The sequence below is a fragment of the Dipodomys merriami genome, unplaced genomic scaffold (assembly GCF_024711535.1).
Source record: "Dipodomys merriami isolate MVZ:Mamm:240054 unplaced genomic scaffold, mDipMer1.0.p SCAF_4, whole genome shotgun sequence".
NCBI lineage: Eukaryota > Metazoa > Chordata > Mammalia > Rodentia > Heteromyidae > Dipodomys > Dipodomys merriami.
The window spans coordinates 45,243,449-45,258,695 of record NW_027205603.1 but is presented as its reverse complement, the minus strand read 5'-3'; positions in this window follow the sequence as shown (position 1 = coordinate 45,258,695).

Genomic DNA, 15,247 nt, shown 5'->3' with positions numbered 1-15,247 from the left:
TTAAGTAATAATAGTAGGGACTTTGGGTACTGCAGCAAATCACTGAGGGATATTTTTAGGCCTGGTGACTTTCCTGGGACCATTCCAGTCACCCCCACAGAGGGTAGTTTCTTGTTCCCCTCATTTGGTTGGTCATCCTGGAGAAAGGGCCCCAGACCAGCATGTATTTTGTTTTGTTGTTGTTGTTGTTGTTTAAGAACTGAAGAAGCCAGATGCTGGTGGCTCATGCCTATAATCCTAGCTACTCAGAAGGCTGAGATCTAAGGATCATGGTTCAAAGCCAGCCCAGGCAGGAAAGTTTGTAAGACTCTTATCTCCAATAAACCACTCAGAAAACTGGAAGTGGCACTGTGGCTCAGGTAGTAGAGTGATAGCCTTGAGCTGAAGAGCACAGGGACAGCGCCCAGGCCCAGAGTTCAAGCCCCACAACTGACAAAAAAAAAAAAAGAATTGAAGATAATTATAGTAGGAGCTATAGGTGCTTTTGCTTCACTGTGCTTCAAGATCCATTAAAGCTCTGCTTCAGTGGGATAGCTCTGGGGGGGCAGTGATAGAGCTCATCACTTAAATCATTTATGCTTTGCTGCCCTGGTCTCAAAAAAAAATGCCCTTGGGAGCTATCCTAAAGTGCAGGAGGATAAGTTAAATGGCTTAATAGATCCTGGCAGCTTCAGACAGGACTAATGGCTCAACATTAATTGGGCCCAGTGAGCGCAGATGAATCTCTGAAGAGGTATTTCAGATTCACCCATTCAGCTAACACTCACTTTGAAGCATCATCAGTCAACTTCCAAACTGATGCTGGTTATGAAAGAAATATGAACTCCGGATACTGGCCTTGACCTTCACACTCCGGACACGCTCACTGTCTCCTTAGCAGCACGCTCAGTACCTCCACTCAGGCATTGTGCCAGGGGACCAGAGACAGATAGAGTCACAGAATCTACTTCCTGGGAACCTGTATCCCGGAGGGCAGAAGACAAGAAGTACCACCTTAGGAAGGCGCAAAGGAGAGGAGGGCTGTGGTGCTGCCCCAGGTAGGAGGCTCCTGGGTTGGCTGGAGACTGCAGGCATGTGCCAGGCCTCTGAGGTAGGCGAAGTAGGGCTCTTAGCCACGGACAGCAGCAGCGTGTGACTCATGCAAGGAACCCACAGGAGCCAGAGGGAAGAAGAGAGTGTAGGCCGGCAAGGTAGGCAGGAGCCAGACCCTGAAGCACCCATGAGTCCACAGAGGAGTGCACGCTTGCATTCTGATGTGCCACTGAGTCACAGAGGATTGGAGCACAGGCATGCCATGCGCAGCTTTGGGCTGTAGAAAACCGCTGAGATGGCAGAAAACACACATGAACCAGGACCAGACCAGAAGCAGGGGAACCTCTTTTAAGGCTTCAGGATGTAAGCCAAGAGCTGAAGCAGTAACGCAATGCTGGTTGAGCGTTCTGTAGCAGTGGGCTAGCTGCCCTCTCAGCCCAGGGGCTCTTAGCTTCTGCCTCAAGCTGAGGAACAAATGGAAAGATCTCTAAAAAAGAGTATCTTATGACTCTACGTTCTTGACCCCACATATGGTATATGCATGTGCCCATCTGAGGAAAGCTAGGAGGAGGGCACAGAATCAGAGGGAAACAGATTTAAAAAAATACAACAGAGGGGCCCATCAGCTGCACTCGACATTGATGAAAGTGAACTAAGCAACTCAAGGGCAGCGATGGGAGGGAGGGAATGAAAGGGAAAGAGGGAACAGCTGACACCAAGGAAAAGGAAAGAAATACATATCACCCTATTTGGAAGAAGTAGTTGTATTGTCAAAGTCTGTAGAGTTCACAAGTCTTATGCCATGATAATGACAATTCACCTTGTGAAGGTTAAAATGTGTTTGTGACTTTAGCTGAGTATCACTATTCCACAATACTGTAAAGTTTATGTAATCACTTAATCTCAATAAAGAAATTTAAAAAAAAAAAGAAGTTCAGGGACAGTGCCCAGGCCCTGAGTTCAAGCCTCAGGGCTGGCAAAAAAAAAGTTTGAACAAGACTATTTATAAACAAACAGGAGAGGATTAACCTTAATCCAACTTAATAAATATGTGTATAAATACTATGGATATAAATGGAGTTGTTGTTAGAGGTTGTTTTACGGGACAGAAGTTAAGGGTTACTCTCTGTACATCACTTTTATAATCATAAACAAAAAAGAAAAAAGTAGGAGTTATTAATATGAAAACCACAAAGAGAAATCATCAGTGGTATTGTGAATGGCGAAAACAGACTTGGGGACACTGAGGGAGAGGTAATTTTGTTTTTCCAAATAGTTCATGGACACTTCTAGTTTTTGTAATTGCTGGGGAATGAGCATTTATTGGGTATCTATCCAGCCGGGAACTTTACACCAATGCTTATACATCATCTTGGTAAAGATGCAGAACAATCATCTTTTGACTTCAGGTTTTACTCCCTCTGGGTATTTCAAGTCTTCACCATCCCTTGGAATGTAAGTTTAATAAATATAAACCTATTTAACTAGTTTAACAAAGAGTATCTTAGGCACTTCTGTTACAAGGGATAGGAAGACACTTGAACCAGCTTCGGAAAGAAGAATTTGTAGGAAATCTTCTATCGCATGGGGGAAAGATAGGAGCCTCTGGTCCTCAGGGTGCAGGGGAGTTGTCAGGAAGTTCTCTCTGTTGTCTCTCCCATTTCTCTTCTCATCTGAGCACCGGTGCCAGATTTCTTCTTAGAGACACGGTTAGATCTCAACGCTTCAGCATCAAGAATCTTTAGTACTGTTTCAGTTTCTGTTTGTTCTGGTTTGGACATGATTTGAGTACCACTTCTGTGACGGTTAATCTTGATTGTCAACTTGATTGGATTGAGAAAGGCTCAGCAGATTCATGAAGCAAACTTCTGGGTGTGTCTGTGAGGGAGGCTGTGGAGGTGATTAACTGAGGGTGGTGGGGGGAGGGAGAGGATCTATCCTGATTGTGGGAGACACCATCCATTCAGCCAGGGTCCCCCCGAAAGCAAAAGGGGAAGAAGGAAACTTGTTAATGTGGGCATACTCTCTCTGTCTACATCCCGAAGTAGCCAGGTGACCCTAACAACAATGCCAGCACTGTCCCATTTAGACCTTACAGCCACCAGAATCAGGAGTAAAATAAACCTCTTCATAAAGTACCTACCCTCAAAAAGTACCTACCTACTTGGACAAATCCTGAAGAATAATTTGATTAACCAACTTGGGGCAGAGTACCTTTCCATCAACAGATCGATATGAACCAGGGTTGAGTGACATGAGTGACTCAGACAGGATAGTTGGCAGTCCCTTTTTAAATACAACCAGGGGAGCAGAAACTGGAGCAATGATGGTGGCTCCTACCCCAAACACAAAGTTATAGCATGAGCAAAAGCATTTCCTATGACTCCAGGTTCAGGGCGTTTATTATAAGCCAAATGGTTTTGTTCCTGTCTCTCAATTCGTGGGCTGAATCCCTAACCTTACTGTGATGTTACTTGGGGCAATGCCTTTCAAGGGTCAATCCAGTTGGATGAGTTCATGAAGATTAGACCCTCATGAGGAGATTTGCACCACATGAGAGGAAGAAGACAGATTGCAAAAACAAAATAAGAAAATTTCATAGGAAGACAAGGCTAAAAAAGATTGTCTACATGCAAAGAAGAGAATTCCTCAAGAACCAGCATTTCCAGTCCCTTGAATTTGGACTATTTTTTTTTGGTTGGTCGTAGGGCCTGAACTCTGGGCACTCGCTGTCTCTCAGCTCTTCAGCTCAAGTCTAGCGCTCTACCACTTGAGCTATAGTGCCACTTCTGGCTTTTTCTGCATATGTGGTGCTGAGATGCATGCAAGGCAAGCACTCTTACCACTGAGCCACCTTCCCAGCCCTTGAACTTGAACTCTTTCTTATATTTTCAGAATTCCTATTATTTAAACCACTCAATCTACAGAACTACTGTTTTTTTATTACAGCAGCCCAAAATAGCATGGGGTTCCATCCCCCCCCCCCAAATTGCTATATAAATGAAACTGGATCATCATTATACAACCTTTATGGCATATACTCATTATAGCATTATATCTTGGAATTTTCAGATACATCGCTCCAATTCCAGTGCAAGGAAAAGCTACTGAGATCAAATAAGGGCTTCTGACACGTGATGTTGAGTTAGTGAACGCCATAATCCTGAGCTTGTGTATCACATAACACACAAGGGAGGCAGTCCAACAGTGTGGAAATCACAAGTAATTAATATAACCCTCGAGTCCTCCCCAGAGAGGTGCCGTGTGGAAAAACCACTTACCATCACTTAGTATATTTGACAGAACTATATTTTTGCCAACTTAGAACACATCACTGTTTTCTTTGGTTGGACACCAGATAAAGCAGCGATGCTATCCAGCCCAGTGAGATGCTTAAGAGGAAATTGCAGCTTCCTTTTTCCTATAGAAGGCTCTCTCTTCCTGGATGTATGTGGGCTCACAGGGTAGACTGGTAGGTAGAATTGATTGCCTTTATTTACCTCACTGAACAAATGCAGTTGAAGTTGTGTAAACCAAATGGACATTTCGCGTCACTTTTTCCTATTTATTTACTTGCCTATGTTTGGTGTTCATCTTCTAGAATGCATATTCAGTGAGTTAGGAGTCTGGTGTGTTCCATTGACTAGAACTTTTGTATGACTGTGACATTGCCTGGCACATAGTAGGTTCTCAACTATTTTTTTCTTCTTGTTGGGGGCTTGAACTCAGGATGTGAGCAGTGTCCCTGAGCTTTTCTGCTCAAGACTAGATAAGAGTCTCATGGACTTTCCTGCCTAGGCTGGCTTTGAACCATGATCCTCAGATCTCAGCCTCCTGAGTAGCTAGAATTACAAGCATAAGCACCAGCACCTGAATATCAACGTTTTTTGTCAGTCCTAGGGCTTGAACTCAAGGCCTGGGCACTGTCTCGGAACTGTGGCTCATCACTAGCACTCTACCACTTGAGCCACAGCACCGCTCCCAGGTTTTTCTGTTTATGTGGTACATGCATGAACCCAGGGCTTACAAATCACAGCTACTGAGGACAGCACCCAACTTTGTCCTCACAAACTCATCTACTGAAGAAGCAGCGTCTCCCTGCTCTGCAGTCACAGCAAGAAAAAAGGCCACCTCTCCTGTTACATCTTCTCTGCTTTTGGAAGTTCCTCTGCAAGAGCTTTAGACTTGAATCTTGATGGGGGCAGTCTACCTGGGATCTCAGACCCTGGACAAGACAGAAAGACGTTCATGGGTGGCAGCCACCTGGTCTTCCAACTGCAAAAGTACTGACATCCCCTGGAGAAGACAATGTTTGTTTCATTTTTCTACTGAAAATTATAATCTCATTTACATTCTTTATGTGTATCTAGATTACATGTGACTTGGTCCTTTAAGATTCTTACATAAAAATACCAGAGACAAGCCGGGAGCTGGTGGTTCAAGCCTGTAATCCTAGCTACTCAGGCGGCCAAGATCTGAGTATCACGGTTCAAAGCCAGCCGGGGCTGGAAAGTCCGTGAGACTCTTTTATTTTATTTTATTTTTTTTATTGTGAAAATACTGTACAATTACATGGGCAAGATATGTCCGTGAGACTCTTATCTCCAATAAACCACTAGAAAACCAGAAGTGGTACTGTGGCTTAAGCGGTACAGCACTCACCTTGAGCTGAAGAGCACCGGGACAGCGCCCAAGCCCAGAGTTCAAGCCCCACGACTGACAAAAAAAACAAACAACAACATAATAAAAACCACCAGAGACTTGGGTGCCTTATACTCAACAGAAACTTATTTCTCACCATTCAGGAGAAGATTCAGTGTCTAGTCAGGGAACATTTCCTCATAGACTGTGTGTTAGTCAGCTTTCTGCCACTGTGACAAAAGACCTGAATAAACAACTTGTTATGAAGAAAGGTTGATGGTCTGTGGTTTTAGAGGTTTCATTTCATAGTAACTTGTTTTGGTCGTCTTTAAGCCTGTGAGGTCTCAGTACATCATGGCAGGAGTGTGAAACAAAGGAAGCTGTTTTCTTAATAACAACTGAGGACTGGAACAGACAAAAAAAAAAAAAAAGAGGAATAGCCAGCCAGGGGCCAGTGTCTCATGCTATAATCCTAGCTACTAAGGAGGCTGAGATCTGAGCATCAGGATTCAAAGCCAGCTCAGGCAGAAAAGTCCCCAAGAGACTCTTATCTCCAATTAACCATTCTAAAACTGGAGTGGAGCTAAGAGCACAAAGAGACTCAGGGACAGTGCCCAGGCCCTGAGTTGAAGCCCCACAACAGACAAGAAGGAGGAGGAGGAGGAGGAGGAGGAGGAGGAGGAGGAGGAGGAGGAGGAGGAGGAGGAGGAGGAGGAGGAGGAGGAGGAGGGGGAGGAGGAGGGGGAGGAGGGGGAGGAAGGGGAGGAGGAGGAGGAGGGGAGAGGAGGAGGAGGAGGTGAAATAGGAGGAAGAGGAGAAGGAGCAGGAGGAGGAGGAGGAGGAGGAGGAGGAGGAAGGGGAGGAGGAGGAGGAGGGGAGAGGAGGAGGAGGTGAAATAGGAGGAAGAGGAGAAGGAGCAGGAGGAGGAGGAGGAGGAGGAGGAGGAGGAGGAGGAGGAGGAGGGGGAGGAGGGGGAGGAAGGAGAGGAGGAGGAGGAGGGGAGAGGAGGAGGAGGAGGTGAAATAGGAGGAAGAGGAGAAGGAGCAGGAGGAGGAGGAGGAGGAGGAGGAGGAGGAGGAGGAGGAGGAGGAGGAGGAGGAGAAGGAGCAGGAGGAGGAGGAGGAGGAGGAGGAGGGGGAGGAGGAGGAGGAGGAAAGACTGTCACAGGGATCTAACCCTCCACCAGATCCTGTCTCCTAAAGGTTCTACCACCTCCCAGGCTGGTGACAAAGCCTTCAACACATGGGCTTTTGAGTGACAATCAAGAGTTAAAACTATTACAGTCATCTTCTCATTGGAACTCACAAGGCAGAAGGGCACACTAATTCCATTCATGAGGGCATCAGTTCCAAGACCTAATCACCTCTTCAAGGCCTAAGAAAGCTTCTTACCACTTAAACAGGTTAGGATTTCAACAGGTGAAGACTGAAATTTCAACACATGAAAACTAAAAGATAGGAATATATATTTTGTAATTGATGGTGAGTGTCTTTTTTTCTCTTACTGTATCACAAATTCCTTTTGGTACTAAGCGATAAAGTTATCACATTATTATTTATGGCTACAGAATATTCCATTATACAGATGTACCATAATTTAATTAGGAGCATCCTATCATCGGACATAGTGAGTTGTTTGTGATTATTTGCAATTATTATAGATAAATGTTTGGTTTGCATACTAGCATGTATTTCTTTGATAATTCCTGTAAAGAATTTCCTTGTAGGTCATAAAATTGAAGTATAAGAATTTTGATTGGGGTTGGGAAGGTGGCTCAGTGGTAGAACGCTTGCCTTGCATGCCTGAGGCCCTGGGTTCGATTCCTCAGCACCACATAAGCAAAAAGTAAAAAGCTGGAAGTGGTGCTGTGGCTCAAGTGGTAGAGCGCTAGCCTTGAGCTGAAGAGCTTAGAGCTGAGGGACAGTGCCCAGGCCCAGAGTTCAGGCCCCAGGACTGGACCCCCCCCCCCAAAAAAAAGAATTTTGATTGTCCTATTGTAGCTATTTATGTGTAGCCAGCAGGGGGTAGAGACTTACCAAATGGAACCTATAACATTGTTCTTTCTCTTTACTGATTGGAGATCCTATATTTTCTTCCAGTTTTGAAATTTAACTCCTAGTGAGTTTGGAGGGTTCTTCTTTTTCTTTCTTTTTATCGGTCATAGGACTTGAACTCAAGACTTGGTGCTGTCCCTGAAATTTTCTGCTTTGCTCAAGGCTAGTGCTCTACCACCTTGAGCCACAGCTCCACTTCCCGTTTTCTCACAGACTTTCCTGCCTGGGCTGGCTTTGAACCGTGATCCTCAGATCTCAGACTTCAGTAGCTAGGATTACAGGAGCCACTAGAACCTGGTTGGGTTCTTTTTTTCACATGTTTAACATCACTTTACATTTCTTCTTTTGGGGGTCATCTATGTGTGGGAGCATTTTGAATGAGAAGTGACATGACTCCATGGTGCGTGGTTAGACTGTGAAGGACTGTGGGGCGCTTCCATTTCCACCTGCTCCTCCCTTTCTGGATCTGACTTTGGTCACTGCCTTTTGCCGCGCCCACTTAGCCACTGAGTCCTGATCACTGTGGTGACCTGGCTTGTATCTGGTGTGGACCAGAAATTAGGATAAAATGTTTCCTCCATTTTTTCTGCAACCCATTCCTCAGGCTGTAATCTAATTGTATTTATCTTTTTGAGAAAAGGTCACACTATGTGACCCTGTCTTGCATTGAACTCACAGTCTTCCTGCCTCAGCCTTCTGAGTTTGGGGGTTATAAGTGTATACCACCATGCCCAGCAACATTTCAAGCTTGTAAATACTGGAGAAGAACCTCAGTGAGCCAAGGTGAGAGCTGTAAGAACAACACAAGCGCTGTTCTCAGGAGCTGAGCATCTTGGTGGCAAATTCAGAGATGCCCAAATCCCTGATTCAAAGCTCACTCAAATGTGCGCTACTAGACAGGAGGTGCAGTGAGGGAGGAGAGGATAGAAATGATGACTCTTGGTTTGCAGATGTTTCTGGGGGAGGGGTACCTTTTTTTTTTTCTTCCAGTACCGGGTATTTGAACTCAGGGCCTTGAACTAACTAACCTGGCAGGATACTGCTAAGCCACACCTCTAGCCCTGCTTTTCACTGGTTATTTTTGGGATAGGAGATCCTTTCCCACTCAGGGGTGGGGATCTGAATGGGGATCCACCTCCCTAGGCTTATTCACTATTGTCCCTTTTCCTTTTGTGAAGACTCCAGTGCTAACCTGGAACCATAATCCTCCAATCTCCGTCCCCAGAGTAGCTTAAAATGACAGGTACATACCCCTGAGTCCAGCTATGGGCTGATATAAGGATCTTGTAAACTTTTCTGCCTGGAATGGCCTTGAAATGTGATCCTCTCTTTCTCAGCATCCTGAGTAGCTAGGATTACAGATATGAACCATTGATGCCCAGCTTTGGAATTTTATTCTTGTTATTGCTGTTATTATTATTATTATTATTGTCAGTTGTGGGGCTTGAGCTTAGGGGTTGGGTACTGTCTATAAGTGCTTTTTGCACAAGGCTAATGCTCTACCACTTTGAGCCACAGCTCCACTTCCAGTTTTCTGGTGGTTAGTTGGAGACAAGAATCTCATAGACTTTCCTGCCTGGACTGGCTTTGAACAATGATCCTCAGTTCTCAGGCCCTTGAGTAGCTAGGATTACAGGTGTGAGCCACCAGTGCCCAGGTCTTCAGAACCTTACTAATTGGGTTTTGTTATGATAGTTCCAACATGTATGTAATGTACTTGGGTCATATTCACTCTCATTACCCTCTCTTGTCCCTCCTAAAGTGACTTCTTAAAGAAATGAAAATTTGCAGGGAGAGAGAACAAGGCAATTCTAAGAGCAAGTCATTATTAAGTATCTATCATGTGCCAGGTTAACATATATAGTAACTAACTGTCCCAGTGTGTACATGTGTTAGGTGTTATCCTCACTATTTCAGAGGAAAGTTAAGTTTAGCTGGCCTAAGACTGCTAAACTAGTGTTAGGATGGATATAGGACCCTAAATCTGGCAAAACACAAAGCACTATGGTTTGGACGAGTATCCTTCTACGGCCCATGGGTTAGACTGGTCTTCAGGGAGGCACAAATGGGAGATGGGATCCTAAGGGGTCCTTAAGTCACTGGGGACATGTCCTTGAAGAAGATTATGGGTCCCTGGGTCCCACTCATTCCCTTTTGCCTCCTGGCTGTGAGCTGAGTGGTTTATTCAACCAGCTCACTCTCCAGAGGCCCAAACACAGGTCTTGGCCTGGAACCTCCAGAACTGAGCCAAAGTAAACTTTTTCCCTTCACAAGTTAATTATTTCAGGTATTTCATTATAACAACAGATAGCTGACTAATACAAGAAATCATTTGCCTCATGCTTTTCCAATGACTACTTGAACAAAAACTTCTTGTAAGGGAAGTGTAACTGGTATCAAGCATCAGAAAGCTGGGAGTTAGCTGTTAGAGCCCTCTGTCTCTAGCTTAAGTGTCCCCTCCCCTCCTTCTTGCAGATGGATGATGCTCATCTACAAGTTTGCACTAGAGTTGGTGAGTGAGAGAGAAGGAAAATGTGGATGGGACCCTAGATGTGGAGAAAAGCCAATGAACAGGTACTAGAGACTGACAGAATTTGGCCAGAGGCAAAGGTCCATCTTTCCATCTTGGCTTCAGCCAGATGGAAAGAAACCTCTGAGGCTTTGGTCTGATATGGGAGGAAGGGAAACTTGGGCAGCTAGACAGCCAGACCCAGAAAATAAAGGCTATGTGGTCCTGGGAATAAACATCCTGCTCACACCTGGGTTTGTCTGAGTCCAAATTCTAGCACTGCCCCCTTGACATGCCTGCCCACTGGAACAGCTATCTATGCCTCCATTCTTCTCATTGGTAGAGAGAGTTATCAATCACACCAGCTCCCAGGTGGTTCTGAGGAGTAAGCTGAGTTTCCATAGGTCTTGGGACTGCTAAGATCACTGTCATCTTCTTTCACTAGGCACCCCTTGATATCTGGAGACTGAAAATATGGGGTGTAAACAGCGTGGGAGGACTTTTGCTGGGAGCTTGGAGTGCCCCAGCCTGACAGCTGAGGAGACTTGGGTAAGAGATTGGTACAGTGTCTGGGTGGTTGTTTAACGTAATCCATAAGGATGCAAGACGCTAGGACATGCCCCACCTCAAACCTGGAGAATCTTGAATTCTTGCCAAACCTTGCTCTCTCTGAGCTCCCAGTTTAGAAGACAATGAAACATAAAAACAGTATGTGCCTCAAGGGCTTGTTTGTGAGACTCGAGATAGCACATGGGCCTGTCATCAGACATCACCATCTTTATATTCCTCATGGGGTCCCATGGTCCCCATGGGCTCTGGACCCTGCACCATGCTGTGCTCCCTGGCCACAACCCACGCCATCCTCCCTAGCCACAAACAACTTCACTGCTCCTGTAAGTCCCTCTCTCCTTCCCCTTTCCTCTCCCTCTCATCCCTGTCCCCTGTATTTGCATTTTCTGTTCCTCAGCTGTTCCTGTGCTAGGCTTTCCCAAATCATTCTCCCTCCCTTCGATAAGGTCTCTGCTCAATGTCACCTCCGTGGAGCAGCCTTGCTGGCTCTCCCTTCTAAACTAGCTGCTCTGGCCTCAGGCCCTTCCACTCCCTGCCCCTTCCCTGCTCCTCAGTGGAGGCCTGGCACATACCTGGAGCAGAGTCATAATGACTCAGGCATGGCCTCCTCCTTGTGAAGAGAAAGCTTCCTGAGTACAGACACCCGCTCTGTCTCCTTTACTTTTTTCTAAACCCACAGCACCTAGAAAAGCAACAAGCACATAGTAGGGACTCAGTGAACATTGGTGCAATGAGTGTGTGGATACTCTGCTTAGTGCCTCCTGCTATATAGACAGTATGCATGGCGTATATTGGATGTGACTGTGAGTATGATTGTTGTTGCCAGAGCTAGGCAGGTAGTGTTGGGGCTATGGACTCCGGAACGAGGTATTGAAGGTTAGTGTTCCACCACTTCAGCCCTAGCTCCACTTTCAGCTTTTTTGCTGGGTAATTGGAGGTAAGAGTCTCATGGACTTTCATATTCTAGCTGGTTTGTATAGGTCTGGGGGTGGCTAAGATCACTATCGTCTTCTGAGATCCTTAGCTCTCAGCATCCCGAGTAGCTTGGATTAGAGGCGTGAGTCACCAGCACCTGGCACAAAATTTAATTTGCAACTGGAGCATGGTACGAGAGTAATAACAATGATGAATAACAAAATAGAACAACTGTAACAACATGTTGTGATAGAAGGTACGGGAGTGGATGTGTCAAAAAACTTGCTGTACCATTCTCACCTTTCCTCTCCCTGAGCCTAGGGGAAGAGGTGGAGCCAGCGAGTGACTCAGGCGTGTCAGGCCACCGCGTGAGGGTCATTTGAACAAGGCTCTGGAATGCTTTGACAAGCTGATCTGATAACTCAAGGGCAGGGTGTGTATACAGTGAAGATACGCTGCAAGAATAAATAATTTACATTTAAGATGTCTAAAAGTATAACTGAGATCTGCTAAACTATCCACATCTGGAATTTTCCCTTCAATATATATTTTATGCACATGTGTGCCAGTGCTGGGGCTTTTTCACTCAAGCTGGGCACTCTACCCCTTGAGACTCAGCTCCACTTCTAGCTTTCTGGTGGTTAATTGGAGATAAGAATGTCATGAACTTTCCTTCCAGGGCTAGCTTCGAACTGTGATCCTCATATCTCAGCCTCCTGAGGAGATAGGACTATAGGTGTGAATCCCATCTCTCAGTACTTTGGACTGAGGTTGACCTTGAGCAACTAAAATCATGGGAAGTAGCAACACAAATGTATGTTTTGTGTAAATATCATTTTTTTCAAATTCTTTTGGATAATATCGGAGTACAACTGCCGGGCCACATGGCAAGTTCACATTTGACTGTTTTTATATAGAAGTACTTGGGTTTGAACTCAAGGCTTCATGCTTCCTAGGCTGGCATTGTGCCACTTGAGTTACATCTGTAGCCCTTTTTGCTCTGGTTATTTTTGAGATAGGGCCTCAGGTTTTATCCATGACCATCTGGCCCTCGGCTTTCTACTTCCTGAATAGCTGGGATGACAGATGTGAACCACTGCACCTAGCTATTGATTAAGATGGGTGTTTTGCTCTCTGCTTCCCAAGGATTACAGATATAAGCTGCCACACCTGTCTACATCTAACTTTTTGAGGTGCTGCCAGATTGCTTTTCAATGTGCCTGTCTCATTTTGTATTCTACCAACATAGCAAGAGAATTCCAATTTCTCCAAACTAATAACACTTGTTATTTTGTTGCTGCTATTTTTTAAATTACAGCTAACTAATGGGTGAGAAAAGATTATTTCATTGTGGTTTTGCTTTGCATTTCCCTATGACTAATGAATGGAACATCTTTTTATGTACTGTGTGTTGTTGACTCAGAAGCAGTTCTTGGTTGGATGGCCTTTTCCCAGGCTGTACTAGACAGAAAATTGCATTTGAAGATTCATTGCTCCAGGTGCTGCTGGCTCATGCCTGTGATCCTAGCTACTTAGGAAGTTAAAAACTGAGGATTTGGGTTCAAAACCAGCTAGGGCAGAAAAGTCCATGAGACTTTTTTTTTTTTTTTTTTTTTGTCAGTCATGGGGCTTGAACTCTGGGCTTGGACACTGTCCTTGCACTCTTCAGCTCAAGGCGAGCTCTCTACTGCTTGAGCCACAGCGCCACTTCCATTCTTCTAGTGGTTTGTTGGAGATAAGAGTCTCCTGGAGGGCTGGGAAGGTGGCTCAGTGGTAGAGTGCTTGCCTTGCATGCATGAGGCCCTGGGTTCGATTCCCCAGAACCACATAAGCAAAAAGAAAAAACCGGAAGTGGTGCTGTGGCTCAAATGGTAGAGTGCTAGCCTTGAGCTGAAGAGCTGAGGGACAGCACCCAGGCCCAGAGTTTAGGCCCCACAACCAGACCCTCCCCCCGTGCCCCCCCAAAAAAGAGTCTCCTGGACTTTCCTGCTCAGGCTGGCTTTGAACTGTGATCCTCAGATCTCAGCCTCCTGAGTAACTAGGATTACAGGAATGAGCCATCGGCCCAGCTTCCAGGAGACCCTTATCTCCAGTTGATCAGCAAAGAGCCAGAAGTGAAGGTGTGGTTCAAGTGGTTGAAAGTCTAGCCTTGAGTGAAAAAGCCAAGCATGAGAGTAAAGCCCTGAGTTCGAGTCCCAGTATTGACAAGGAAAAAGAATGACTTCGGTATTTTCCTGGTTCTGTTGGACCTCCAGGTATGGCACAGGAATTGGTGGCCACCTCCTCTTCTAAACAGTACACTAGGCCCAGGGACAGGAGTAGCTAAGACCAGTGCTGGCTCTGAGGTCAGATCCAGGCTCCCTCAAGCTCTTGACCTTGGGCTGCATGAGTCAAGTTCTCTGCTTTGGTTGCTGAGGGTAATAATAGTAACTGTTGCACAGGGCTGTTGTAAAGATTAGATGAGTTAGTATCTAAAAGCCAGCACTCTGTAAGAGTCAACTATTATTATCTTCTGGCTCCAGCAGACACATGCTCTCAAGTTCATGTTTATTCTCCTGCTCTGCTTACCAGCCAGCTTCCTCCGAACTCTGTATGGCCAGTCTTCCATTTGAACTACATAAGATCTCTGATCTGCTATTGGCCAGTCTTCAAAACCAATGGAGTTTGGCCTCATGCAACAGCTTGTCTGTGTCCAAGCAAGACTTTTGATGAAACTCTCTAAATATGGAACACCTCTGATGATCAGACATAAGGCCAGGAACACAGCATGGAAGAGGTAGAATTTGAAAAGACAGAATAGTCTGCTGCCACCACTGCCTGAGGACAGCAGAGCAGAGAGCAAGCCTGAGTCTCCTGCTTGGCTTCCCTCTCCACTCTGACCCTGAGCCCTACCTCAGTCCTTTTGGCTTGGGGGTTGGCCAGACTAACAAATTGAACACGCTAGAAAGTTCTTCTAGAAAATCTACCTCTTTCCCAAGGATGGTTTTCTCTTCCCTATCTGTGATTGTTCTCTCCTGTTCTTCCTTCCTCCCTTAAAAATCTTGAACAAGGAAGCTCTTACTTAGGAAAAGACAAGAAAGTCATTAAACTTCTATGTGAATTATCTCTTGGAAGCCTTTTGATTAAGCTTTTTTAAGCATAAACCCATTTTGGATGCTAGAATGCATGTATCTCTTTTTCTCTTGTAATCCTGGGATTGGAACCCAGGGCCACATGCATACGAGGCAAGTGCTCTACCACTGAGCTACACCATCAGCATGAGGAGGGCATTCTTGCTACAAAGAAGCAGGCACTAGATAGAGTGTGAGGAGGAGGAGGGCAGAGTAAACCACCCCCTGCTGGGTCCCCAATTCTGGGGTAAGAGGGCTTTGGCTGCTCACAACAGGACAGGCTAACACTCAGGGACCCTGGGGAGCTCTAGGCAACTGTAGTGTTCTGTTTATTCCCAGGACAGTCTTGGGGTGCATTCTGTGGTGGAGACAGTGCCATGTCAGCGTTGTTGTCTTTAAGCAGACTCTTAAAATGG